Here is an 18,946-nt window from a genome sequence, read left to right as displayed (position 1 = left end):
ATGCTGAAAATATGAAAATATTTTCATTCTCCAAAGGGAAGACAACTTTGTGATATGCTTGAGAAGGAGGGGAAAAAGAAATAGAAAGGAAGCACTAAAAATCTCTTTGCCAACAAAGAAGACAAGCTTTGTTAATCTATTTTATTTTAACACTGAAATAGCCATAAAAGTCCTAGGTAGTTATTTTGGATTATCTTAGTTTATCTGGTTATGTGGGTTTACAAAGACACCCACTTCCCAAAAAGACACTGTGGTTTTTAAGAAACATTAACTAAAGAAGACAACCCTCCGTCTTCATTTGAACTTTACCAAAGGCTCTGCCATACAGGGCTGTGGAAACACAAAGGTTTTCCTTCCCACTAAAACACACCACACTAAATAGTTTTTCTTTTATTTTCTCAGTCTCTAACTGAGCAGGTGCTTGAAAAGAGAACCATTGCAAGTCATGTAATAGTCAAGACCTACGTTTCCTCCTACTAGTCCAAATCTAGTTTCTGTGGACTCCTCTCTACATCTTTTTTAAACTAGTGCCATGTAGATACCCTGATGGGTCTTAAAGTGTATCACCAGTTAGAACAAATAAAGGCCTTGATATCAGTTCTGGTGGTTTTTAGCCTAATACAGAAAGGCATAATTGCGTCCAGGGCCTGAATAAAGGTGGGCAAATTCCATCTGGAGAAATCTACACATTTTAAGTAATGAGAGCAATTAGTTAGCAGGACAACAAGCCTAGGATCACAGTGGATTTTACAGTCTTTCTTGCAGGTTAGGTATCTTTCTAGAAGCTGTGTTACTCTCAGCAAGCAAACACTTCAACTGTTGAAACCTTTCTAAACACATGCATTAGCAACAGTATGGCCTGTCTTTCTGGTCTGTGCTATAAGGCATGTCAGAAAAAATGTTCTTATGGTTCTTTGCATTTATAAAATAAACTAAAAAAACCCCAAACCCAGCCTATTAAGCCATTTTTGAGTATTGTTCCTCCTCCAAAAATGAAAAAAATTATCTTTGCACTCTAAATGTAGTTTATCAATACTTAGAACAGGGTCTCCCAAATTCAGCTGCCTAGATAGCACAGAAAAGAAATTCCAAAGCACTATGCTAGCTGTAGCATGTAATTGCAACAAGTTTTAGCTTTTAGTTCTCCCCCTCTAAAGCAAGAGCAGCAGCTCTTGGCTATTGTTCAAATAATAAAAACTGACAGATACCCAGGCAGCTAAATCTTCACATGCTCAGTGGAAGAGTAAAGTGGATCTTTGTAAGCTAAGCAGAGCAACTTGTATATCTGTGGGGGTCTTATATATGTTTAGAGACAGAAGGGTTGAAATTTTGGAAAGAAAAAGCCTTATTTAGAAAGGCAGTACCCCAAAAGAAACAAAAAGCCCCAAACACTATTAATAACAAGTTAGGACCAGCTTTGTAAAGAACCCTTGTGTGTGAGCTGTGAATAGCTTTACAGCCTGAGAAGCACCAGGTCCTAAACTGGTTTGTTCATTCTTATCCCCTGTGGTCCAATTTGACTTTCACAACTTGCTCAACTTGAATCCTTGAAGGAAGCCCAGCTTTTAACGATAAATTCCCACTGAAATCTCGTTTACTCAATGTATTTTTGAATATTAAGCTTCCTCTCCAGTACTGTTTCAAGGATCAGCATACAGATGAATAAAGAATTTACCTTTAGTAGAACCTTTTATTTCAGAGGTTGTAAACTTTTGTGACTGAAAGAAGTGCCAGTTGAGCTGAATGACTGCAATCGCTGAGTTTGTGGGACATCTAGTGGAACAAAAAGGTTACTGTCATGGGTATGCAGTCTCAGACACTATTCAAGGAGAAAGATAACCCTGCAAGCACAACATTAAGCGGTATTGTGAGGAACATGCGAGTAGTTGCGCCTGAGTGCCTGGGGAAAAAAGTCATCTGCTACTCTGAGCGTGTTTCCCAGAACATAAGTGCTTTCTGCTCTTCCACTGCAGTCTGGCAGCACACGCACAATAAGAGAGGCATTCCCTCTGCTGGCTGCGATCTTGGACATGGTAATGTGGTCCAAACAGTGGCAAAGGTAGAGCAGCCCAGATATCAGCATGGGCTGACAACTTCAGCATGTTACCAGAATCCTGAACAGCCTATATGTTCCCATTGTTATTTTTCCTGGCTGTAAGTAAATGACATGTGGTGGGTCATCCTATAGGTTTACCTAATTCAGCATTCCTCTCCTGAAACAGCCCCTGAAGAGCTACAGGTCTTCTCAGTGTACTTTCCCAGCCTCCAGACATTCCTGGCACAGAAACAACTCTGAGCTTTCTCTTTGCACCAAACAGAATTTTTTTCCATTCAAGGTACAAATCCTATCTTTAAATCCACACTACCATCTGGCATTCACAAAATTCCGCCAGTGTTTTCCACACTTCAGAACCCATTATGAAATACCTCATTTTGATGTTAAGTCTGGCAATATTTTGTTTCATTTAACATCTCTCAGTTCTACGTCATTATGAAAAAGAACCATAGAATCATTCAGTAGTTTGAGTTGGAAGGGACCTTTAAAGGTCATCTTGTCCAACTCTCCTGCAATCACCTGGGACATCCTCCACTAAGTCAGGTTGCTCAGCGTTCCATCCAACCTGACCTTGAATGTTTCCAGAGAAGGGAAGTCCTATTCCAGTGCTTCACCACCTTCCTTGTAAGAAAAACTTTCTTCCTTATATCTAATCTAAAAAGATTATCTGTAGTGAAACCCCTCTACCTCTAGTCCTATTGCAAAAGGTTATTTATCCCCAAAGATTAGACTCTTTCCACATACCTTCTCTGTGTTGCTCTGTTTAGACATCTCTTCTTTTCCTCTCTCTAACATACCTTTTTTTTGTAAGTAGCAGAACCTTTGCCTGTTCAGTTGATCTTTGAGCTGATGCTGCTGCAAATCTTGGTTCATCTTTGCCACCCTTTGAGACTTCTTTTTTTTTTTTAGTTCTGCTATGTCCTTTCAGTGACAGCATTTCTTAGCTGAAAACAGTGGTCAGGATATACTCACACTATGAATTTCTGTAGTAACATAGTTGTATGTCCCTTTTATTTACTTTTCCTTTCCCAGTATGCTTAACTGTAACTGCAAAGTGAGTTGACATTTTCACAGAAATATGTTATGAGTCTCCTTCCTCAGAGATAATAATTAGAGCTGGATCTGTCATTGTACCTGTGGTTTTTTTCTTCAAATGCATTTCTGCATGTTTGGCAGCACTGGATTTCACTAGGTATTGTATCCTCTAGCCTACCAATAGCATGAAATCTTTCTGCATGGCATGTAATCCTGCATAGCTGTTTCTTGTCTTTCTTGCCATGAGTAATTTATTATCACATGCAAAATTTGCCATCCTCTTCTGACTCACTTTTCCAACATCATTCATTAATACGTCAGATAGCAAGGCCCTAGGATCCCCTAGAGGATTGAGAGAACAGACTTTTATTCCTACTCCATATTTCTACCTGTAACTAGTCATCAATTTATGAGGAACATTTAATATCATTCTTTTACAGATCAACAGGTTTTTTTGACACTTTGAGAAACATTGTTGAAAGTCTCCTGGAGATAAGCATGTGCTCACATAACCAAGAGCTTCTTCAAAGTGGTCCAACACAACCCTGAGGTGCTACTGTCTTCCTGTAAAGCCACACCCAATCCTTCTCCACTATGGCACATCAATTCATGTCTCTACTAAATCTAATTTGCAGTGGTGCCATGGAGCCTGAATTGAGTTTCCCTGGGCTATCTTTTCTGTCACATTCTTTTGTATCATCTCTCACAGCCAGTGACTGCCCCAGGCAAGAGCAAACCCATCCTGGGGCTATCACACTGCAAGAATAGCGGCTCAATAGCAACCAACTTATACAGCCCTGATACTGGGATAAATTAATGGTGGATATTCATGTCTGAATTCATAATTGGTGTCCCTGGTCCTTTTAAGATCCCCATCCTTTTTCTCTTAGAAATACCTTACCATTCCATCAATGGCCACTGGGAACCATCCCAGCTCAGGACATGACACTTTTACCTTATTTAAGCGAGCTAATAAAACATAAACTTTACCTGTTAAACACAGGTAAAGAAAAGCAAAGTAAAATGAATGAGAGCTGTTCCTGTTCATGACCTTGAACAACTGTCTTTTCAGTTTTGTATATCCCAGTTCTCCTCTCCCAGTTCTCCTGCCCTCAAATCTCTCTTCAAACAGAATTCTTTTAGAATCAGATCAAGCTTCACTTCTGCACGATTTCTCAAGTTCCCCAGGGAAACATATGGGTTGGGATACTTGCCTGTCTTGATGAAACAGCTGATATTGAAAAGAGAGCCCTTAATTTTTTGTATATTGTAAAGTCAAGTAAATGCAAGTGTGTAATTTCTTTCTTTCTTATTTGAACATGTTCTGCAAACACCTTTCTTTCCTCTTAAAAATACAGTTCATGAAACAGGAAAGTTTACTGTTGGGGAAGATGAAACAGGAAAGCCTTATAAATATGATTGCCTGACAAAAGATTTTGGGAATATGAAAACTATAAGCGACATCGAAATGAAAGCCACCTTTGAGATACCAAGTCTTAGTTACTGAACAACTGGAAAACAATGGTATGGCCGACTGAAGGTAATCGCCTCTTGATTGAGCAATACCCTCTGCTTGCAGGCAGGTCCAAGGGTCAGAGCAGACCCTACTAGCTCAGCAGAAGGGGTCCAAAGAGTAGTTTTTAGAAGTTAAGATGTAACACTCTATGGTAATATAAGAACTCTTATAGGCTGTATGTAAATGCTATAGGATTTGTATCTTGTATTAGATTGGTTAGTGACAATTAGAATATTCAGTACAGAAGATGATTTATTGTATTGTAACCAGGACTTCACAGACACTCTTATTCCTCTCTCTCTCTCTCTCTCTCTTTCTTTACTTACCCGCTTGCTCTCCTGGGCCTGCTCCGAGCTGAGTCTGGCAGCTCTAAGCAGTGCCCCTGTACCCACGCCCTTTGCAATAAACCGCATGTTCCAAGATCTGACTTCAGAGATCTCTCGTTTCCGTCCGTCCCGACTGTCCGAACCCACCCCAAGCTCCCGCAGTTTACCTCATTTTTCACAATCAGTGCACTAGCCAGGTTCACTAATAAACTGATAAATGTTAAGATTAAGGAAGATTAAGGAAGAACACTGCCTGAAAGATCCACTTTGTAGCATGCTTTGAAGGTGACAACATCTGGCTTTGATGGACTGCCACAGAAATTCTGGGATGGTTTAAAGAGCCTGCCCTGACTCCAGTTGTGAAAAGTACTCATTTACAGGCAGCTAGCTATGTTGTATCTGCCTTTTTGCCAGTAGTCACAAAAAAAAAATTGGCTGAGAGATATATTCAAGTAATTAATTGAGCATTGCTTGTAATAAGAGGTGTTTTTAATGCTAAGAAGTTAGCCACGCTACTGCTAGCAAAGGGGAATTCAGAACATGCCCTCATACATCAAATCTCTGCTATGTTGTTTATGAGCAGCAATTTGAGACCAGGATTGGATTTGCAGAGGTATGTGAATTGTAAACAGTTTGCAGAAATGGCAACCAAGATTCCAGTATGCTTACTGTAGGCCTGGAGAGGTTTGTGAGGCCTTATTGTTCTTTAAACTTAATTACCAGGTACAGTTAAATCCTAGGCCAGATTTTTATCTTACATCATGCAAGGAAGGCTGAATTTGATCTTTTGGAGGCATGTCAGTCAGTTGCTGGGAATATCATATGCATGGTCAGCATCAGATATGCTCGCTTATGCTATTTCAACACTGCTAAAGGAATCTCTCCTAGTATTTTGTGTTCAGCCCTGAGATGAATTCAAATAACTATGGTGAAGTCCTTGTCTAAGGTCCTGTGTAGAGGACTCTTCTCACTCTTAAAGCTTAACCAAGAATGGAAAGTAAGAGCTCTCTTATAATGCTTTGGAAGAAACTGAAACCATTTTATGCAGTACTACAGTATCAAAACTTGTAAACTCACAAAATACATGATTTGGGAAAGAAACAACATAATATGATCATTTCAATCACAGCAAGTGCTGGAGTTCAACCTTTCAGTTCATTGAAAGACCACTAAGGAAAACAGACTTCCTGCTAGTGGGTTTAAGTTGAAAGTGAGAGGTTCTACTTGTCAGAAAAAGCTGAACCACCCCCCCCTCCCCCCCATGTTAACATATTACCAGATAAGGTCAATGCTTTTAGCGTTCAGTCTCCCAAGTTTTACAGAAACTTGCAGTAAGCTCTAAAGATATGAGCTGCCATTTGAGGAAATTCATAGCAGAATTCAGAATTTGAGTTGCATGGTGTGCAGCCCTGGCCAGGGATTCTCTTGGTGCTTCCCCTCTCTGTAAAAATCTACACAAGTGTGCTGTGACAAGAATATTCAGTCAATAAATGGGGATTTGTAAGTTTAAAATAGCACCAGCTGAAATAGTAGGCTAGCATCATGTAAACGTTTTTGCACTTTAAATTCTGATGTCAAGCTTTTGGCAGCTGACACGGCCAACATTTTTTCAAGCCACTTATATAATGCAGGATAAGTACCGGACTTAGCAAAGAAACGGAGAATGAGTTTGACAGCTGAAAATTGCTGCTCCAGAGAAGTAAAAAGAGAGACGCAAGCAGGTTTAAAGCGCGCAGTGAGCAGAACCGGGGCGAGGTCCGCAGCTCTGCCGGCAGCAGCGGAGCGCGGCTGCTCCCGTGGGCGAGCGGTCACCGGCGGGGCAGCAGCGGGGGCGACGGACTGGTGGCCACCAGAGGGACCCCGGACCCCGCCGGACCTCTCTCCGTCCTTCACTCGGCTCATCTGTGCTCCCGCTCCCTGCACTAGTCCCTTTCCTGCGCACTACTACCTCACTGGGACGATCTGTTTGAGCTGGTCTCAAATGCTAGAGATGTTACTTCAGAAGGCAGATGGTTACATGAGGTGGGAAAGCCATGTTACAAAAACAAAACAAAACCAAACAGAAAACAAAAGCAAACCAAAACAACAAAAAGACAGGATAAAAGTAGAAAGGTAGACACCTGAAATAAAACAGTTGAAAAAAGCAAGAAGTCCGAGGGCACACACAGGGTGGGGGGTGAGGAGAGAGGGAGGAGGTGAAAAAGCACAACGGTAGCTGGCTTAGAGTGTTGTTTTCTCCACTCTTACTAGAAAGAGAGGAACAACTAGGGGAAAATCTGAGCAGGAGTATAATTACAGAATTTTTGCAGATGAGACAAGCAGGTAAAGGGAGGTGATTCTGTCCCTCTCCTCTGCCCTTGTGAGACCCCACCTGGAAGGGAGCCACATCCAGCTCTTTGGTCTCTAACATGGAAAAGACATGAAGCTGTTGGAGAGGGTCTAGAGGAGGCCACGAAGCTGATCAGGGGCTGGAGCGCCTCTGCTGTGATTACAGACTGAGAGGGATATTGGGGATATTCAGCCTGAGGCAGAGAAGGCTCCAGGGAGAGCTTATTGTGGCCTTTCTGTATTTAAAGGGGGCTTATAAAAAAGATGGAGAGTGACTTTTACAGCAGATAGTGATAGGGCAAGGGGCAATAGACTTAAAATAAAAGAGGAGAGAATTGGATTAGATGTTAGTAGAAAATGGATACTCACAGGGTGATGAGGCACTGGGACAGAGAAGGTGTGGAAGCCCCATTCCAGGAAGCGTTCAAGGCCAGGCTGGATTCAGCTTTGAGCAGCCTGGACTGGTGAGTGGCATCCCTGCCCCTGGAAAAGAACTAGGCTGAAACCAGATGATCCTTAAGATCCCTTCCAACCCAAGCCATTCTCTGATTCTAAGTTTTAAGATGTCTATTTTCAGCTACTTCTAAAAATTTTACCCTTTGTTCTCATTTTTCTTACATTCATTAAGGAGGTTTTTCCTAAGAATCCCATGAATTGCTGCTACTGGATGGGAGCACTTTCCAGATATTTTACATGAGGCTGAATAATTTCAAGATGGTTTGGGGTTTGACTTCCCATGGTTGAGATTCTCATATTACTGAGACAGACCTTATTTTCAATATAAGTTCTTGGAAATGAATGGAATTGTTCCAAATGAAATTTAGTTTGCTCAGAAACTTTGTCTTTAGACCAAAAAAATAGAGTTAAGAATTATTAGCAGGATTTCAAATATTCTGTTCTGTTGTTCTGCTTATGGAGCAATGTGTCTGAGTCACATAATTATGCTTTTTATGGTCCAAATTTTTTTAAATGTTATGCTAATATATAACCCTTGCAATTCTCAGGAAAATATACTGAGGATCAGAGCTGAGTAATGCAGTTATGTCTTCAGAATTTGCCAAGGATTTCCCCCACAAACGAACTTAAAAACTAGTTTTCAAAGGCGTTAATTGCCCCATTTACTTCAACAGGTTGAGTCTGAAATCTGCTGTCAACACTCAGTGCTGCTGCACTTACCTCGCACTGCCTGAAGTGCCAGAAACACTACCTGCCAAAGGTCTCCAGATCCACCTCTTCTCTTTAATGTTCTAATTACTACCTACTAATACAAAAATACCTGGGCTTACTGCAACAGCCAGACCAGTCTAGTGAAACATGGTGAAGGACCCACTTTAGACACAATACTTCTATCAGGGATAGAGCTGAGCAAAGTATGAAGATTATGCTTCATTTGAAAGCCTGCTTGTAATCTTACAGTAGCTGGTCATACCATAAGGTGCTTCCTAAGCATGTTTTGGATTTAACAGGTCTGGACTTCTTACATTTTTGCAGAAATTGAGGTTGTAATAAAGACTGGAAAGGGTGTAAAACAACAGTGCTAAATATACCAGGAATGTCAATAATTCAGTATGCAATTCCTTCAGTTAGTACTGGCTTTTGCAATTATTTGTGGTACCCATGCAGGTGAAGTCTTTTTGAACAGAGAACAGAAAAAACACTCGATACAGCCTTTGCATGCATTGTCTTTCTCAGTCATACTGCCCACTCCAGTCAGCCTCAATTTTTTCAAATGCCAATTAACAGGTGTGAGAAATGCTACTTCTTACCCTGGGACCAATGTCTGCATCAGTGATACTATCTTGGCAATCCAGTCTGCAGCATAAATATCATGGTGTTTGAGCCCTCGGGGCCTGTGGAGTTTACAACTATGCTGTCAAGATCTCTTCGTTGGGATAGTCCTTGAAGTCCTGCCAAGATGTAGGGGACTCGGGTGCTTTTATGTGCTCCCAAGCACAGCTCTGGCTCCAGGAGTCAACACTCTTGTCAGGCTGAGTGATGGTGTGAATCTCAACTCGCGAGCAGAGATTCCAGCAGGGAGTGTGACAGTGCATGCTTGCATGATGATGCCAGAGAAGCAGGTGACACTGGCAGATAGCTGCAAGGAATAGTAACTGGGTGGCTTCTTGTTACATATCCTCAGAACTTCACAGGATGGAATTCGAGAGAGAGGAACAGTTATAAAATGAGGTTACAAAATCCGGATGTCCTGATCAATTCGAGACAGTTGTAAGGTACCTAACACTGCATGCACAGGCAAGAACAGCATTCAGCACTGGGTCAGGATCTGTTTGCATCATATTTTGACTAATCCAAGGATTAATCACATTGCAAGTCAATGAGCTGTTACACTCTTCCAGGCTCTCCAGAGACTGCCTAGAGAAAAAAGAAGGGGATGGTATGTCAAAATAGTGACACGAGGAGGCGCAGAGCGAGTATGTTTTCCTTGTAATAAAAACTACACAGGCCCAAAGTATTTAAACACAGCTTGTAAAGAAAAACAAGAGTTAAAAGGACAAAGTTTATATCGGCAACATCCCAAAAAAATCAGGGAAGTTGGATCAGTTCTGCATTTGTCCTTCTACAAATACAATAAATGGAGAGAAAGAGCAGTAGTTTGTAGTCTGAAGAACTTCACATTTGGTAGTTCTCAGGCACCCTGAAAGCCTTCAAAACTGACAGAACTCTTGCAATACAGGGTGTTACTAACAGGTTTCTGTGCATCACATGCATTTCTGCTGCAGTTAAGCCACAAATATTTAAATAGCGGCATGCCTGCTTTTCACCTGGGCCAGAATTCAAAGGCAAGTTCAAACAGCATTTAAACGCCCATGTTCATTCTGCTGACAGCTGGGGCTGATTTTGTAGTTATCCTCAAGCTCTACTACCTGCCACAAATACATGTACTAAAATCTTTTAGCTTAGCCACGGAAGATCTGCTGAATGTCAAGTGGTCATTCCACTGTCTTGGTTTTCCAACTATTTATTCAAGGGTATAACCTTGTGAAGATTTTTGTATATGCTTTCATTGGCACCAGCAACTAGCCATGCAGTTCTAGAATGGTGAGAGAGGCTGTCAGACCACTCACTGCTTCTGAAAAGCTTTTCTCTTGTAGTTCACCCCTAGCACAAGGGGCAGTATCCAGATGAGACAAAAATCAACAACAGAAACCATATTTGAGGGACACCGTTAGTGGATGTATTGTACCTTTCCCTGTGCTGACCTGCAGGGACAAATGCATTTAGGTAAGTGTTTGTTTGAAATGGTTTTTTGCAGTAAACAAGGCTGTTAAGTTTCACCATTCTCTTTTAAGACTCCATGAAATAAATCCATGCTCAGGATCAGTCCTGTGATTTACTCAGTGTCCTTGACCTCTCACAGAGAATGACTGTTTTAATGAAACACTTCTGGCAGGGTTGTCCCAGCTTCAATGCATGCTGAGCATCTTCTGTTCACTGAAAGCAGCAAAAATTCACACAAATTACATATTCAGAACAAACATTGTTTTCCCTGATAAGATTAATTTTGAGCTCAATTCTGCAAGGTATTGTCTATTTACTGGAAACCTCTGGTTAACAGAGTTGATGGTATTCAGTAGCCCTTTGTAAACTGAGCCCCTATGAAAAGCACTTTAACTGTTGATTTCTTAATAAATATGAAATTAAGCAAAAATGAATTTGCAGGTCAAAGTGATTTCTCCATAAAGCATCAAGGGAAATTATGCAGTTAAGTTAAGCCTGTGAATAGAAATCAGTGTTGTACTACTCAAGGACAAGGAAAGTTTAAAAGACACCTTTAAATTCCACTTAAAAATTTAAAAGGACAGGTTTGTGCCTTATCACATGGCTCCTAATGAAGCAGTCACACACTGTCAGATGAAGATGAGATGGAGGTAACCTGAAGAGGAGAAGCAGGTTGGTAGAACCTGCTGTTCTTGATGTTTACAGTAAACAGGTGTAGGCCAATTGTTAACATTGGCTTTTCCCAGTGACAAATTGATGGGTTACAGTTACAGGACTCAAATTGAAAGAGTATTCCCAGCACTCTGACAGATGGAAGAATAAGTTTACAGGCTGAGAGATTTAGCTAAACCAAGATCTTCCATGAGCTTGTGTGAAGATTCGGCCTCACAAAAATTCATGGTCATATGGTCCTGGAGTAACAGGGAAGATGCCCACACCAAGGAGCTGCAGCTGCCTTTTCCTGCTGTCACTTGCCCTTGAGCTACCTCTATTTCTGCCCAGCACAGCTCAAGAGCTTAGGTACATCCCAGCCACCAGCTTTGCTTTTACTTCTGCAGTCAGTAGAAGTTTGCACTGTCCTGAAATACTGGGAACAGAGCTCTTTCCTGTGAGAAAGATGTGCTTTATTTATTCCTTTCCTTTTTAAAAGAATTTTATATGGAAAATGTTTTCAGGTTTGGTTTCCTCAAAGATGTTTGTAGAGAAATCTGTGCTGGTCCTGTAATTCCTTTTATTTCCCCTCCAGGATCTATGTATCTATTAGCATGTTAAAAGAATTTTCTTAACTTTCTTCATCACTACCAGTTTGTATTCTGCTTCATTGTGCTAAATGAAGCATACTGAATACAAATATAGAGAGAAAGCAAAATCGGCAATCCATTTGCAAGCACTCACACTATGGTCTCAGGTGGCTGCAACCAGCAATCTGCTCTAATCCCGTGCCTGTGTGGATCATAATCTTGAGCAGACAACTGCTGCTGACACTGTTCAGTGTGTGGTGTGGTGACTCCATCCCGATGGCAGTGGGTAAATGATACTGCCACCCACAAGCACCTGTTCTGCCCACGTGGCAGCCTGCTGAAGCAGTCTGTAGAGACATGGCAGCCACCTCCAGGCACAGGACAGCATGCCCTCTGGAACAGGGGCATGTCTGGCTGTCCCTGTGCACACATACTAGTCTGCATCTCAGTTCAAACATCCAGGCTATAATGCAACCCAGACTCAAAAACTTGTGCACCACAAGCTTGGAAACGCAGATGAACAAAGTGTCCACAGCAATGCCTTCAAGGCTGAAGAATCCATGACTAATCTCCATGCAGGGTCCTACTCAGGTTTTATAAACCCTAATTCTCTTCTCAAGCTGTCCCAGGACTTCAGAGGCTGCTTTATACAACATGGATTAGAATTGCTGTGCTCTTGCCTGCCAGGGGAGGGGAGACACAACTTCACAAGGTAAACCTGCCCCTCCCTGCATTAAGATTCCTCAGATATTCCTTCAGCAAAGAGAACTCTAAAAGCTATTTCCTTAGACTTGTGACAGCCGCACCACATCATTCCAGATGTTCCCAAATGTAGGGCAAAATTGTTCTCAACATTAGGATATGAACCAGAAATAGGTTACTACTCAGTTTTGTTCCTGCTACCACTAAATGCACTGCTGAATCTAAGTGGAAATTTTACATTATTAAAATGAATTCCTATAGGAGAAGTTTACAGGATTTTTTTTATTTAGGACTTATATTTCACAAAAATGAATACTGTAAGATAGCGATTAAATTATTTGTCCAAATTTGTTTCACCTTCTATCATAATTTGCATCACCCTATTGGAAGGGAAAGGAACATAAGGGTTTCCAAAATGAGCAGGTTTTAGCTTCAGATACTTCAGGCTGTTGTTCCCCCATTCCCAGAGACAAGGGTGCAGGCTTTCTATGGCCATAGGTGAGATGTGGAGAGGGATAGGGTTAGGAAAGCTGAAGATAAAAGCGAATGCAGAGAGGAGGAGCTGAGGACATCATGAAGTTACTGAAACTGTGCTATAAACATAGGATGGAAGCAAAGTACTTTGGGATGTCTTTCATTCAGTAACTATTCCTAAAGTTTCATATGCTGTGCTTCCACAAAAACTCTTTCTATTCAGTTGTGACTGGACCTCTGTAAGATGGTACTAACACATTGGGAGGATCATATTGCTGTAATTAGAGTGGCTGACGTTACACCCTCAGTGCAGGGTGCAAGGTGCTCCTTTGAACCTCTCCAACCTAGTTTGGCCTAAGCCTCAGCTCAGTGGAACACTGCCTTCCATTAAGAGTCAGAGCAAATCCAAAATTTAACAGCTCCTATCACTGAGATAGGATTAGGAGATTTTCTGGACTAGGAATTTAATTCTGAAAACAACCAAGCAACCATAGACTCTGTGGTCTTTGGGCCATACTAGCTGTTACAGGACACCACAGAAGAATGGTCAGCTGATGGATGATTAAGAGCTGGCTTTAGGCTACTATGACAGGGAACAGTTACCCTCTCTTTACCAGGAAAAAATTGGCCTTAGTCCAACCACAGAGTTGCCAACACAAGGAAATTCCTTTGCTTTCAAAGCCAGGTGATGTTTGGCACTATCAGAGTGGAGTTGTTCTCCACATCATCTGCTCACTAAGCATTGCAATGTAAATCACACACCATCTCAATATGCAGTATATTCCCTGCCCAGACCATCCCTCTGCTGAAATGGAAGCCTTGCTGCAGTCAGCCTCAGCAGGTAGCTTATGTTAGAAAGGGTGGTCAGGTCAGGATCACCAGACTAGCTGACTACAGAAATGGCAAGAGAAGCCCAGACCTCAGCTACAGACAACTCTGACACAGATGTATGCTTAGAATGCAATTTTAAACCTCATTCAATAGAAAAAAAAAAAAAAAATATATATATAGATACATATATGCAAGACTGGATTGGACTTATTGAGGGAGAAACAGGTACCATATCCACAGTATTAAAAAAAAAACCAAGCAGAACTTCACTCATTTAAATGGGGAGATGAGGCTCTGACTCATCCAAAATGCATCCAAAAATAAATGCAAATCACAACTTTTATTTATCTAGTTTGGAATTTTTACTATGTGTGGTCTACTGTGTGTAGCTGTACTGTGGTAGGACATTTAATTCTCTTATAAAATGAAAAAACCCCTCCCTAATTCAATTTTCCTTCTAATTCAATTCAGAAATTTGCATTCAGTTCCCAGAAGTGTTCTATCTTCAAGCTTTAGGAAATGAAGAAAGTGTTTGAACTTTAGAAACTCCTTGCATCATTAGTTTTAGCAGATGCACAACACAGTAATCATCACGAGTGCTGTAACACTCATGTAGCTGACATTTTATTAAAAAATGGAAATATACAGATGTGTTAATCCCTGCAAAGTGCACATGCATCACCACAGATGACTTTTTATTCTTAGGCCATGGTAACCAAATGAACAAATGTGTGGGCATTAATGATTTCCCCTGCCATGTGCTCCACTAGCAGCAGCACACAGTGTTAATTCTGGTTGAATAAAATGCTCTGGGCAAGTAATATCAAAGAATCTACAAGGCTGGGGGTTGGGGCTTTTCTCTGTTTAAAAATGCACTCAAAGGATCGTTACTATCTGTACACATGGTCGTGTGAGATAGCCCCTGACTGATAAAGTTAGTGTACAAGCATAGACTGATTTCTTATAGAACTGCTGCTGCAATTTTCAGACATGTCTCCCAACTCTTCCTAAGATATACAGCAGGTATTAGTTATACTTAAGGATATCAGGTCTGTGAAAAGTAGAAACATAAGTTAAACAGAGGTGCTGACATTTTGTCTGACATTGTGGATGACACAAGCAGCCAGATCACTAAGTGAATAAACAGAGCTTTTTATTTTCCCTGCAGCTATGTGAGCTCTGCTTATTCCTGACACACCTGCAAAACCTCTGTGGAGCTTAAGATGAGTGTCTCACAGAGAAAGTTTGACTTAAACATACATTTTGTTCATGGGATCTGATTTTGGAAGAGATGGACCAACAGTTCTATTAGAGAGACATACCAAAGAACTGTGAGCTTGTATATGTACAAGTTAACATCAAATCCCTTGTTTGTGAGGGAAAGGTTATGTGTGCATTCCTCATTAAAAAGGTAGAGCTGCTTATTAAGGCAGATAAAACTACATTTGGCTTCATATGCTCTCTATTTCTTAGGACATTAAAAGAGAGAATCTCTGTTTTGCCCTATTGCTTATTCCACAAATAAAATCATCACCACTTTCATGAGGACAAGTTACAAAGCCATTGTTCATAAAGAGCCTTTGGCAAATACTGGTACCAGAACCTGTGGACAAGATGCTGCTTCTGCTCAGATCCCTCAGCCCATGTGGTGCACTACTCTCTCCAGCACAATTCCTGGACAAAGCAAGGGTCATGGGTTGACCCCAGCTGGGAAACAGTTGTTTCTTTTTCTTCTTCTTCTCCTTCCTCTTCTCCGTCTTCTTCTCATTCTTCTTCTCAATTCTTCTCCTTCTCCTTCTTCTCCTCCTTCTTTTCCTTCTCCTCCTCCTTCTTCTTCTCCTCCTCCTTCTCCTTCTCCTTCTCCTTCTCCTTCTCCTTCTTCTCCTTCTCCTTCTCCTTCTCCTTTTCCTTTTCCTTCTCCTTCTCCTTCTCCTTCTTCTCCTTCTCCTTCTCCTTCTCCTTCTTCTCCTTCTCCTTCTCCTTCTCCTTCTTCTCCTTCTCCTTCTTCTCCTTCTCCTTCTTCTCCTTCTCCTTCTCCTTCTCCTTCTCCTTCTCCTTCTCCTTCTCCTTCTCCTTCTCCTTCTCCTTCTCCTTCTCCTTCTCCTTCTCCTTCTCCTTCTCCTTCTTTACTAGAGGCTGAAGGTTTCTTCCTTCACTGAAAGAATAAACAGAGCCAAAAACAGCTGAGTTATTCATGCTGCCTCTTTCTGAGTATGCCAGGTAATGTACCACAAGAGCCTTCTTTCTAAGGAAAGATTATCACCCTAATATATCAAAAAAGATTTGCTGTCAGACAACTTTTTCACCTCCCCAGTCATAAATGAAAAAATTTCCTTTAGATTTGATTAGTACAAAGAGATCAATTATTTTTGCTTGTAGTAGAAAGAGGGAGAACCTTCACAAATATATTACTCAGGTCCAGTTCCTTCACTACCCAGAGGGAAGCAGGCTGTTTAATGAGGTGACAGTTAACTAAACTTCATTTACCCAATAAAGCCTGTGGGAAGCAGTTTGAGAGGCAGAAGTGCAAATGCTACTGATGCTAACCCTCTGCTCAGCAGATAAAGACATCATCCAGAAATGTCAAATGGGTAGTTCTTCCATTTTCTGGTTCTTCCCCTTGGGAATACGTTATGGGTATGGACAGGATCTGGAGCAACAGGGAGGGGGGAAGCCTAGAAATGGTGCTATTTGTTAATCACAGCCCTTCAAATCACAAGCTGTCTGCTATTTTCTTTCCTGCTCACCCTTAGGACTCTGACCTGGTTTGCAATAAATATCAGGTCCCCAAGAGTTTCACCTTGTGACAGTGAAGCCAGTGACAGCTCTGCTACCATCACAGATCAACTATCGTGCATAAGAGTACTTAGTGTCACTTATTTACAAAAAAAATGACTAAACAAATACAATCTGTCTGTTCTCTTTTCTTTGAAGACCACCTGGCAATGACCTGTCCCCATGGGAGGCAGGCAGAGCTGCCTGCAAGTCCAGGTTGTGACCGAAGATGAATAAGGAAAGGGAGGATTGGGCTGAGGGCAATATTCATTCCCCAGCACTTCGACTGCTCTTCCAATGTGTCTGTTATTAAGAACTTGGTATTTTCATAACACTTAGATAATGGGCAGTGGGTGTTTCTGTGGTGACATATTGAGAACTCAAAGATTAATGTGTCATTTTATTAGTTCCATTCTGATATCTCTATGCTGATAAATGCTCGGCAATCTCACCATCCCATTAGTAATATTAAATACTGTGAACCTAGGGTTTAGAAAGATATAAACCATTTAAAAATTGAATATGACCAATAAAATGCTCTCTGGGCAGTTTTCCAACACAAACACTCTCCAAGCTCACTATCAAAACATGACTAGACATTTCTTTCATTATTGAGACTAAGGGATGTGAGGTTTTGGGGTAGTCTTTTATAAAGAAGCATGGAGATGAACATGCAGATATTTCTAGTTTCAAATAATATTACGGCATGGATCAGTAACATTTGAAGGAGCTTCATTTAGATTTTCCCATCGGTGTTGGATTGAATCTCTGGCAAATGGAAGCCTCTGCTATATCACTCTGTTCTGACAAACTCCACTCCTCTCATCCATAAAAGATGGCATTGTTTTTGTCAAAGAAAACTCAGAGTAAAGCCCAATAAGCATGAAAAGAGATGAATTAAGGCCTTGGTGGGGGTTTTTCTTTCACACAGAAACCTTTCTTTTACCAGTACAAGACTGAGATGAGTTAATCACCAGCCTGATGAAGTCAATCCCTGTTCCAGTACACTTTCTCCAAGGTCATCCAATGAGTCAATGTGCAAACTGGGCTGAGAACATAGGAATTGTGTCCTACAAGAGCAATAGTTCTACTATTTATCCAGGCTCTTGGGATTCCTAAAACTTTTCTTTTTTTACAGTGAACATCAGCAGGCAGCTCAAACCAGGCATTATTTGAGACCTCATACAAAATAAGGTATGCAGCAAGTCAGCATCAACAGACAGGTGTGAGTGCTTCGGAGGCCTTTGGGAAGGGTTCAGAAATTCATCCAGGATTCATAGTGAGCTTTAATGTTTAAACATTTTCTCAAGAGAGAAAAAAATTCAAACCCCGAATAAATGGGACTAGAGCATGACCCCAGGAAAGGTCACTAAAGCACAGAGGCACTTTTCCATTCTGTTTGGTTTAGACACTAGAATGCAATCAGGATGCAGCTCTCCACTCCTACAAGCACCTTAGTTGCATTACATTTAGATGTGTATATCCTGCTGCCTTATATCTCAGCCATAACAGGATCTTTTCTCTACCCTGAATAAACAAAGCCTGATCTTTTCCCATATCGGTCCTATTTCAGTAGAAATAAAGAGGTCTGGTTATTGGTCTTGACTCCAGTAAGCTGCTTTCCTCTATATATGGGCTGAGCTCTTTCTGGACACAGTTTGAACCTGGACTCAAGATGACACAACAGACCTACATTGTTGGGGGGCTTCCAAGAAAGCATCAAATAGAAGAGCAAGTGTTTTGAAACAGCTCAGAGAGAACTCTGTGAAGCACTGACCACCATCACTGACCACCACTACCTGTACAGTCTGATGGGCAGGGTGAATGTGTTGAGCATGGAGGTGAACTGAAGTTGGCTTAGCAGCTCAGCTGTGCTTAAATCTAAATGGACAATACTTAACCTTTCCTTCTCCTTCTTACCTTCCCTTATAATCATGAAGGACCTTCCTGTGAGTGTACAGCAGTGTTTGTTCCACCAAGCCCTCAACAAATTTAACACCACTGATGAGAACCAGAAAACAAGGCACAACAAAAAATCTTCCACACAGACTCTAAGGCCACATAAAGAAAACAGTATTCTGTAGATTGTCACAGTATATTAAAAAAAGGAAAAGGATCATAGCAACATCAGCTTTAACAAAGGTAAGCATAGCTTCAGTCCAAAAGTATCTTCAGAATTGTTTCCAATCTGGAAAACCATTACAATAAAATAAGGGGCCATGTGGTCTTTAACACATGGGTCCTGACTCACCCCTTTCGCCAGATGACTGCCTAAATGTGAAGCCTCTGAATGTTTAGATAGAGTTAAATATCAGTAAGTAGGGCTAATTCCTCAAACCCATAAGATTCTTATAGGTCACCAGACATCCTCATGTCCAAATGTCACTCCATAGGAAGGTCTCTTTACAGAGGCTTATGGGAA

General features: G+C 41.2%; 1 long non-coding RNA gene across 2 annotated transcripts in view; it reads right to left on the bottom strand.

The window, feature by feature from the left end:
* Nucleotides 1–15,529, bottom strand: part of LOC108445664 — a 35,384-nt gene extending 19,855 nt beyond the window's left edge. For both annotated transcript variants that reach the window (XR_001860614.1, XR_001860615.1), the window contains exons 1-3: nt 15,353–15,529; nt 9,028–9,634; nt 7,631–7,744 (exon numbers count right to left, since the gene is read on the bottom strand). This is a non-coding gene — a long non-coding RNA (uncharacterized LOC108445664). The remainder of the gene's footprint in view (nt 1–7,630; nt 7,745–9,027; nt 9,635–15,352) is intronic.
* Between the last annotated feature and the right edge of the window lie 3,417 nt (nt 15,530–18,946).

The sequence above is a fragment of the Corvus brachyrhynchos genome, unplaced genomic scaffold, assembly GCF_000691975.1.
Source record: "Corvus brachyrhynchos isolate BGI_N302 unplaced genomic scaffold, ASM69197v1 scaffold42, whole genome shotgun sequence".
Taxonomy (NCBI): Eukaryota; Metazoa; Chordata; class Aves; order Passeriformes; family Corvidae; genus Corvus; species Corvus brachyrhynchos.
The sequence above is the reverse complement of the archived record's forward strand: the minus strand, read 5'-3'. Positions and strand labels throughout refer to the sequence as shown.